Below are 10,736 nucleotides of genomic sequence, written 5' to 3'. Positions count from 1 at the left end.
AGAGGCTGTAAGCTGCACATTCTCAGAGCACAGAGAGGACTCTGAGATGTTCAAATTGTACCCAGCCAGAACAGAGACCTCACTGAGTGACAGGGCAATCAGAGGGGTAAAGGTGGAATATTAAAACTAAACTAGCCTGTAAGCAAAGGCTATTCTAGGCACACTCTAACAAAGCTGAAAATAATCCTTGAAAATATCAAGTTGATCCACAACTACCCTAATAACCTGTGTGCAAAAATAAATTTCAAAACTGAAAAAAAGACAACAAAATGCAAATACTTAACAACATAACATTTGGAACATCTGATATCAAAAAAAAATCACCAGACATAGAAAAAAGAAAAAAGTTTAAACCACAAAAGGACGTGAAAATGATATGTGATATAAAACACATTTATTCAAAATATACTAAATATTACATATAATATTCACATATACATAATATACACACATATAACATACATGTTTTATATGCACATACACATTTTTTGTTCCAGCCCTTTTCACTTTACACTTAACTTCAGTGCCAATGTCACTAGATTTCCTGATAATACAAAAGTGATCTCTCCGTCTACATAAAATTTTTTCTCCATGTTTTACAATTAAAAACAACAAAAATGCCAGTGAGTATGAAGAGGTACATTTTACAAATTTTGTTTATTCATGTGTATCAAAACCTTTAAGAGAGAAAGAAAGAAAGAAAGAAAGAAAGAAAGAAAGAAAGAAAGAAAGAAAGAAAGAAAAGAAAGAAAAGAAAGAAAGAAAGAAAGAAAGAAAGAAAGAAAGAAAGAAAGAAGGAAGGAAGGAAGGAAAAAGGGCAAAAGGGGCACCTGGGTGGCTCAGGTGAGCATCCAACTTTGGCTCAGGTCATGATGTCACCTTCATGAGTTTGAGCCCTGCATCAGGTTCTCTGCTATCAGCGCAATGCCCACTTCAGATCCTCTGTCTCCCTCTCTCTCTTCACCTCCCCCACTCAAGTGCTCTCCCTCTCTCAAAAATAAACAAACATAAAAAAAATTTTTTTTTAAAGCAAAACTTTTTTCTCCCTATATTTCTTTGGCTTTAGCTACTCCTAGTACATTATCCTGTATCCCAAGGTTTTGCATGCAGTGTAGGCTGTAACAGTCTCTCATCAGATCATGAGAACCATTGTTAAATATTTAGGAATTCTGCAATCTGATTGCTAAACTTTTGGGACCTTGAAGCCAGCCATTTTATTGGGAGGGTTGACCCTACAGAAATTGACCAACGGTACAAATCAGGGGTTTATTTCATCATGCTGCTGTTCCTGTACAATGCTGGTGTGCTAGTACACAATGCTGTTTTTTCTAATTTAAAAAAAAGCACCCCTAAGAGAGTCAGCAAACTATGACCTACAGGTCAAATCTGGCCTGCCACATGTTTTTGTAAGTAAAGTTTTATTGGAATCCAGCATGTTTATATATTGTCGATGGCTGTTTTTGTGCTCTAACAGCAGAGTTGAGTAGTCATGACAGAGATCACAAAGCCTAAAATATTTACTATCTGGCTCTTTCATGACAACGAAATAGCAAACAAAAACTATATTGAGCAGAGGTAATAGACATGCCAAACAATAATAAATTATGCTTGAATAGAATTCATCAGAAACATGCATCTTAGAAAAGTGCTTTTTACATACTCTTATATACACAAAGCCTAAAACATTACAACCATTTATTTTTTTTATACTCTAAGATGTCTAACAACAGTATACATTTCATAGAATAACTCCATTTCTGTTAAAAGGGTAAAACACAGGAGCACCTGGGTGGTTCCATCGGTTAAGCATCTGACTATGGCTCAGGTCATGACCTCATAGTTAATGAGTTCGAGCCCTGCACTGGGCACTCTGCTGTCAGTGCTGAACCCACTTCGGATCCTCTGCCTTCTTTTCTCTCTGCCCTTCACCCACTCATGTTCTCTCTCACTCTCTCTCTCAAAAATAAACATTTAAATAAAAGGGTAAAAAATAGTATTTATATTTATGCATAAATATTTTAGAGAAAATACACAAGAAACTGGTAAAATTAGTTGCCCCTGAAAAGAGGAACTGGACAGAGTTTAAAGGAGAGTTTTCATTGAATATGCTTTTGTATTTCTTGCATTTTAAACCATGTGTTTGTATGACCTATTTAAAAAATAAATAACATTTTTTAAAAGTATTGGCTAAGATGAGATTTAGGAATTTCAATCCTTTCTTCTATGAGGCATCCTGATATAATAGAAAGAACATTGTTTATGGGAGTTAAGAAAAAGAAAAAAAAAAAAGACATGTTTCCAAAACCTGGTCTGCTACTTGCTAGTTTTGTGATGTTGGCCACGCTCCTTAAGTTAGCTGAATCTCAGCTTGGACATTAATAAAATCAGTATAACAAAAGCTACTTTGTGAGGATTAGATATTATATAAAACTGCCTTGTACTTACTAAATGGTAGCTATTATTCTGTGGATTTCAATTATCCCTGCTATCTAGTACCACCAATTATGTGTTGGATATTGAATAAAGGGAACCTAAGGTATGAATGAGGTCTAAGAGAGTCTTAATTTACAGATATCAACTAACCCTGTGAGGGAAAACCAGGATTTTAAAAATTGTACTCAGGTGCTCCTTAGGTTTTCAAGTGCAAAAGTTCAAGGGTTTTTTAAGGCTTCTTAAGGACTTGCCCAAGAGATCAAGCAATCAACAGCATTTAATAATGGCCTAAGTCCACAATGCAATTTCATATTGGTTCTCCCTCCTCTGCTTCATTTCTCTTTTCCTATCCCTGTTTCTTGGAACTGCTTGCCTTAATAATAGCACATAAGTCTTTTGCCTCAGGTTATGTATACTTTTTGAGGAAACTCAAGCTAAGACGAGGACCTGCCTAATTCTACTGAAGAGAGCCTGGGACTGTGTAGCAGATACTGTTGGTGCCCTATCCATATGTCTTCAGGCCTTAATATTAACAGGGCTTGCTTTCTTGACTGCCAGCATTTGCATCTGTGCTCTGTTAGAGGGCTTTCTTTACCACCCTCAGTATTTTCTCCCACTATATGAGATGTCTTTTAATTTCTTTTTGCCTATTTATTTTGAGAGAGAGAGAAAGTGCACATGCTCCCTCAAAAGCAAAGGAGGGACAGAAAGAGAGAGAGAGAGAGAGAGAGAGAGAGAGAGAGAGAGAGAGAGAATGAACCTCAAGCAGGCTCTGTGCTGTCTGTACAGAGCCCAAGGCAGGGATTAGTCTCACAAACCGTGAGATCACGACCCAAGCCAAAAATCAAGAGTCACAGCTTAACTGACTAAGCCACCCAGGCACTCTCCCCCTCCCCTGCTTTTTTTTAAGATTTAATTATTTTAAAGTTATTTCTATACCCAATATGAGGCTCAGACTCATAACCTGAGATCAAGGGTCACAAACTCCCCCAACTGAGCCAACCAGGCACTCCTATCCTTTACTTTCTTGATGGTATAGTTTCTTCCACAAAAGTTTTTCATTTTGATGAAATCCAATTTTTCAAATTTTCTTTTCTGTCACTTGTCTTTTGGGATTGTATCTTAGAGATCACTGCCTAACCCAAGTTCACTAAGATTTACCCCTATGTTTTCTTCTAGGAGTTTTAAATGTGTGTGTGTTGCGGGGGGCGGGGGGGGGTGTACCTTGCTTTTGTTTTGTTTTTAGAGCAAGTGCAATCAGGGGAGGGAGAGAGAATCTAAACCAGGCTCCGTGCCCAGTGCAATCCCAATGTGGGCTTTGATATCACTACCATAAGATCATGACCTGAGCCAAAATAAAGAGTCGGATGTTTAACCAACTAAGCCACTCAGTTATCCCTCTTGCAGTTCTATAGTGGGTTTTTTTTTTGGGGGGGGGGGGTTGGTTTTGTTTTTTAACATTTAGGTCTATGATCCATTTTTATTAATTTTTGTGTAAGGTTCTGGTAGGAATCCAATTTCATTCTTTCATGTGTGGATATTCAGTTGTCCCAGGACCAGTTTTTGAAAAGATAATTTTTTCTCCATTGAATTATTTTGGCACCCTTGTGAAAAATCAATTGACCATAAATGGAAGAGTTTATATCTGGATTCTCCATTTTATTCCAGTGATCTATGTCTTTCCTCATGCCATCACCACAGTATCTTCATCACTGTAGTTTTGTACTAGGTTTGAAATTGGGAAGTGTGAGTCCTCCAAATTTGGACTTCTTTTTCAAGACTGTTTTGGCTGTCATCTTTGTTTTTTGATTTATACTTTGTGAATCTCCTTTAAGAAATATTTTTGGACTGGGGCGCCTAGATAGCTCAGTCAGTTAAATGTCTGCTTCAGCTCAGGTTATGATCTCACAGTTGGTGACTTCAAGCCTGGCGTTGGGCTCTGTGCTGACAGTTCAGAGCCTGGAGCTTGCTTCAGGTTCTGAGTCTCCCTCTCTCTCTGCCCCTCCCTGCCCCCAAACTCACTCACTCTCTCACTCTCTCTCTCAAAAATAAACATTAAAAAAAAAAGAAATAAATCCATTTGGACTCCAAAGCCATAAAATATTTTTCTATATGGTTTTCAAGAAATTTTATCAAAAGGCGGTCACAAGAGGGAAGTATATAGCAATCCAGGCCTTCCTAAAGAAGGAAGAAAGGTCTCAGATACACAACCTAACTTTACACCTTAAAGAGCTGGAAAAAGAACAGCAAATAAACCCCAAACCAGCAGAAGACAGGAAATAATAAGGATCAGAGCAGAAATCAATGCTATCAAAACCAAAAACAACAACAATAACAACAACAACAAACAGTAGAGCAGATCAATGAAACCAGATGCTGGTTCTTTGAAAGAATTAACAAAACTGATAAAACCTAGCCAGTTTGATCAAAAAGAAAAAGGAAAGGACCCAAATAAATAAAATCAACAATGAAAGAGGAGAGATCACAACCAACACAACAGAAATACAAACAGAGAATATTATGAGCAGTTATATGCCAATAAAATGGGCAATCTGGAAGAAATGGACAAATTCCTAGAAACATATAAACTACCAAAATTGAAATGGGAAGTAACAGAAAATTTGAACAGACCCATAACCAGTAGAGAAATCGAATTAGTAACCAAAAATCTCCCAAAAAACAAGAATCCAGGACCAGATGGCTTTCTAGAGGAATCCTATCAAACATTTTTTTAAATATTTTGTTTAACTTGTTTTATTTTTTATTTTTTATTTTTTTATTTATTTTTTTTTTGTAATTTTTTTTTTCAACGTTTATTTATTTTTGGGACAGAGAGAGACAGAGCATGAACGGGGGAGGGGCAGAGAGAGAGGGAGACACAGAATCGGAAACTGGCTCCAGGCTCCAAGCCATCAGCCCAGAGCCTGACGTGGGGCTCGAACTCCCGGACCGCGAGATCGTGACCTGGCTGAAGTCGGACGCTTAACCGACTGCGCCACCCAGGCGCCCCTATTTTTTATTTTTTAAAATTTACATCCAAATTAGTTAGCATAGAGTCTAACAATGATTTCAGGAGTAGATTCCTCAGTGCCTCTTACCCATTTAGCCCATCCCCCCTCCCACAACCCCTCCAGTAACCCTCCGTTTGTTCTCCATATTTATGAGTCTCTTCTGTTTTGTCTCCCTCCCTGTTTTTATATTTTTGTTTCCCTTCCCTTATGTTCATCTGTTTTCTCTCTTAAAGTCCTCATATGAGTGAAGTCATATGATTTTTGTCTTTCTCTGATTGACTAATTTCACTTAGCATAATACCCTCCAGTTCCATCCACGTAGTTGCAAATGGCAAGATTTCATTCTTTTTGACTGCCGAGTAATACTCCATTGTATATGTATACCACATCTTCTTTATCCATTCATCCATCGATGGACATTTGGGCTCTTTCCATACTTTGGCTATTATTGATAGTGCTGCTATAAACATGGGAGTGCATGTGTCCCTTCGAAGCAGCACACCTGTAAACCGTGGATAACTGCCTAGTAGTGCAATTGCTGGGTTGTAGGGCAGTTCTATTTTTAGTTTTTTGAGGAACCTCCATACTGTTTTCCAGAGTGGCTGCACCAGCTCGCATTCCCACCTATCAAACATTTAAAGAAGAGTTAGCACCTACTCTCCTGAAGCTGTTCCAAAAAATAGAAATGGAAGGAAAACTTCCAAACTCTTTCTATGAAGCCAGCGATTCTAAAACCAGACAAAGACCACTGAAAAGGAGAACTATAGACCAATTTCCCTGATGAACATGGATGCAAAAATCCGCAGCAAGATACTAGCCAACCAGGTCTAACAATACATTAAAAAAATTATTCACCCTGATCAAGTGAGATTTATACCTGGGATGCAGGGCTGGTTCAATATCCACAAAATAATCAATGTTATACATCACACCAATAAATGAAAGGAAAAGAACCGCATAATCCTCTCAATAGATGCAGAGAAAGCATTGACAAAATATAGCACCCTTTCTTGATAAAAACCCTCAAGAAAGTAGGGATAAAGGGATCATACCACAAGATCATAAGAGCCATATATGAAAGATCCACCACTAATATCATCCTCAATGGAGAAAAACTGAGAGCTTTCCCCCTAAGGTCAGGAACAAGACAGGCATGTCCACCCTCGCCACTGTTATTCAACATAGTATTGGAAGCCTTAGCCTCAGCAATCAGAAAACACAAAGAAATAAAAGGCATCCAAATAACCCAGGAGAAGGTCAAAGTTTCACTCTTCACAGATGACATGATATTCTATATGCAAAACCCAAAAGACTCCACCAAAAAACTGCTAGAACTGATCCATGAATTCAGCAAAGTCACAGGATATAAATAAAATCAATGCACAGAATTCAGTTGCATTCCTATACACCAACAATAAAGAAAGAGAAAGAGAAATCAAGGAATGAATCCCATTTACAATTGCACCAAAAACCATAAAATACCTAGGAATAAATCTAACCAACAAGGTGAAAAATCTATACACTGGAAACTATAGAAAGCTTATGAAGGAAACTGAAGAAGATACAAAAAATGGGAAAACATTCCATGCTCCTAGATAGGAAGAACAAATATTGTTAAAATGTCAATACTACCCAAAGTAATCTACATATTCAGTGAAATATCTATCAAAATAACACCAGCATTCTTCACAGAACTCAAACAAACAATCCTAAAATTTGTATGGAACCAGAAAAGACCCCGAATAGCCAAAGCAATCTTGAAAAAGAAAACCAAAGCTGGAGGTATCACAATCCCGGACTTCAAGCTGTACTGCAAAGCTGTAATCATCATGACAGTATGGTACTGGCACAAAAACAGACACTCAGATCAATGGAACAGAATAGAGAACCCAGAAATGGACCCACAAACGTATGGCCAACTAATCTTTGACAAAGCAGGAAAGAATATCCAGTGGAATAAAGACAGTCTCTTCAGCAAATGGCACTAGGAAAACTGGAGAGCGACATGCAGAAAAATGAACTTGGCCCACTTTCTTATGCCATACACAAAAATGAACTCAAAACGGATTAAGACCCAATGTAAGACAGGAAGCCATCAAAATCCTTGAGGAGAAAGCAGGCAAAAACCTCTTTGAACTTGTCTGCAGCAACTTCTTACTCAACACGTCTCCAGAGGCAAGGAAACAAAAGCAAAAATGAACTACTGGGACCTCATCAAAATAAAAAGCTTCTGCACAGCGAAGGAAACAATCAGCAAAACTAAAAGGCAACCGACAGAATGGGAGAAGATATTTGCAAATGACATATCAGATAAAGGGTTAGTATCCAGAATCTATAAAGAACTTATCAAACTCAACACCCAAAAAACAAATAATCCAGTGAAGAAATGGGCAAAAGACATGAATAGACACTTTTCCAAAGAAGACATCTAGATGGCCAACCGACATATAAAAAATGCTCAACATCACTCATCATCAGGGAAATACAAATCAAGACCACAATGAGATACCGCCTCACCCCTGTCAGAATGGCTAACATTAACAACTCAGGCAACAACAGATGTTGGCAAGGATGCTGAGAAAGAGGATCTCTTTTTCAGTGCTGGTGGGAATGCAAGCTGGTGCAGCCACTCTGGAAAACAGTACGGATGTTCCTCAAAAAATTAAAAATAGGACACCTTACGACCCAGCAATTGCACTACTAGGCATTTATCCACGGGATCCTGGGGCATATGTACCCTAATGTTTATAGCAGCACTATCAACAACAGCCAAAGTATGGAAAGAGCCCAAATGTCCACCGATGGATGAATGGATAAAGAAGATGTGGTATATATACACAATGGAGTATTACTCAGCAATCAAAAAGAATGAAATCTTGCCATTTGCAACTACATGGATGGAACTGAAGGGTATTATGCTAAGCGAAATTAGAGAAAGACATACCATATGACTTCTCTCATATGAGGACTTCAAGATACCAAACAGATGAACATTAAGGGAGGGAAGCAAAAATAATATAAAAACAGGGACAGGGACAAAACATAAGAGATTCTTAAATATAGAGAACAAACAGAGGGTTACTGGAGGGGTTGTGGGAGGGGAATGGGCTAAATGGGTAAGGGGAATTAAGGAATCTACTCCTGAAATGCACCATATGCTAACTAACTTGGATGTAAATTAAAAAATAAATACATTATTAATAAAAAAAGAAGTTTTATCATTTGCCCCTCTCGTTCCAATCATCGATCTATTTGGAATTTATTCTAGTGCATGATAAGAGGCAGGGGTTTAATGTCATGCTTTTAAACTGTATTAACACTTTTTTTAAGTCCATTTTTTCTTTCACTGATCCACAAAAAAAATCTGTCACAAATCAAGTTTCCATATAGGTGTGGTTCTGTTTGGGTACTCTGTTCTATTCTATTGGTCACTTTTTCTATCCTTAAACCAGTAACACTATCTTAAAATTACTATACATTTTTTTCTTTCTTTTTTTTTTTTTTTGGTGTTTATTCATCTTAGAGAAGAGAGACAGAGCACAGGTCAGGGAGCGGCAGAGAGAGAGGGAGACACAATATTAAGCAGGTTCCAGGCTCTGAGCTGTCAGCACAGAGCCGGATGTGGGGCTCAAACCCACGAGCCTTGAGATCATGACCTGAGCTGAACAAAGTTGGATGCTTAGCCAACTGACCCACCCAGGTGTCCTTTTTTTTTTTTAAACATTTTTTATTTGTCACCATTAAATATCTAAATTTTAAACAGGTTTTATTGAACTTTAGTACCAGTCTCATCCCCAGTAACTTTTCCAGAACCACTACCTTCACCATGAAGCTCTATGTGCTTTCCCAAATCAAACACAGGCTTCTTCAGCATTTTTACATTTTTAACAAAGACAGCATAGAGTGGATAAAGAGATTGACAAGACTTTTCCATGTCTTTTCCAAAGCTGTCTGGAATCAATTTACTGACCACTTCTTTCAAGTCATTTATCTGCACCTCCCACGTCATGATCTCCATCATCTTTTCCTGAATTTTGGTGGACCTGTTGGTGCTGAGCATAAGAGGTCTTCTAAATCTGATTGTTACATTTTTTAGTAAAACCAATACAGAATAGATGAAGCAAATAAACATCAGTAGTCTTGACATCAACATGGGCTTCAATCAGGGTCTGCCATTTTTGACCAAGGAGCACATTTTGTCACAGATAAGATCCATGCCATGGAACTTAGGCAGTTTTTACCCTGAACATCCTCAAAAATTATCTTGAATTTCTGAATACAACTTTCTGCAGATCAACAAGGCTCACTTCAAAAACACGACCCTTGAGGCCATCAGATATGATTTTGGTTCCTTGAGTTCTGGTGGACTAGTGTTTTTCCAATATTTCTTAAACTGAACATAGCTGGTGCTTTCACATCATACCAATCCTTAGAAAATGGATCAACCACTTTCTTCTTGGCTTCCTTTCTGCCACCTTTTGTAAGGTGCTTATTCTTGCCAACGGCCATGACAAGGTTCAAGGAGCCAAAAGGCTCAGTTACTATAGCTTTTTAATAAGGTAACCTCTATGGCAAATCTCCCCATCTTATTCTTCTTCATAAGTATATTTATGGCTCTTACATATAAATTATAGATATAGTTTAACAAGTTACACACACACACACACACACACACGTTTCATTTGGATTTTGATTGATATTGCATTGAATTTATAGATCATTTTGGGAAGACATTATTTTAAGAAAACAATATTGAGTTTTATAATCAATAAACATAATTCATTTACTTATATTGAGCCAGTGTTGCAGAGTTCCAGGGGTATCTTTCTCACCACAAGATCCACTTAGATCTTTTCTCCTTTATGCTACTTGTTCCTAAGCTTAATGAGAATGCTTTCAATATATCAAATTAAGGGGGCGCCTGGGTGGCTCAGTCGGTTAAGCCGCCGACTTCGGCTCAGGTCATGATTTCGCAGTCCTTGAGTTCGAGCCCCGCGTCGGGCTCTGTGCTGAGAGCTCAGAGCCTGGAGCCTGTTTCAGATTCTGTGTCTCCCTCTCTCTGACCCTCCCCGTTCATGCTCTGTCTCTCTCTGTCCCAAAAATAAATAAACGTTAAAAAAAAAAAAAAAGATTCTCTTAGTTGTCCCTTTTAAAAATAAATAAATAAATAATAAATAAATAAACGTTAAAAAAAATTTAAAAAAAAAAGAATAACGTTAGCTGTTGGATTTGGAAGCTAACCTTTATCTGGTTAGAATGGTCTCTTTTATTCCTTTATTAAGAAGTTTTTTC

At 37.7% G+C, this 10,736-nt stretch overlaps 1 pseudogene; it reads right to left on the bottom strand.

Moving 5' to 3' along the window:
- Positions 1–9,210: 9,210 nt before the first annotated feature.
- Positions 9,211–9,953, bottom strand: LOC125167259 (40S ribosomal protein S3a-like; annotated as a pseudogene).
- Positions 9,954–10,736: the final 783 nt, after the last annotated feature.

The sequence above is a fragment of the Prionailurus viverrinus genome, chromosome B3 (genome assembly GCF_022837055.1).
Source record: "Prionailurus viverrinus isolate Anna chromosome B3, UM_Priviv_1.0, whole genome shotgun sequence".
Taxonomy (NCBI): domain Eukaryota; kingdom Metazoa; phylum Chordata; class Mammalia; order Carnivora; family Felidae; genus Prionailurus; species Prionailurus viverrinus.
Note: the sequence above shows the minus strand (reverse complement) of the source record. Positions and strands in the feature narration are given on the sequence as shown.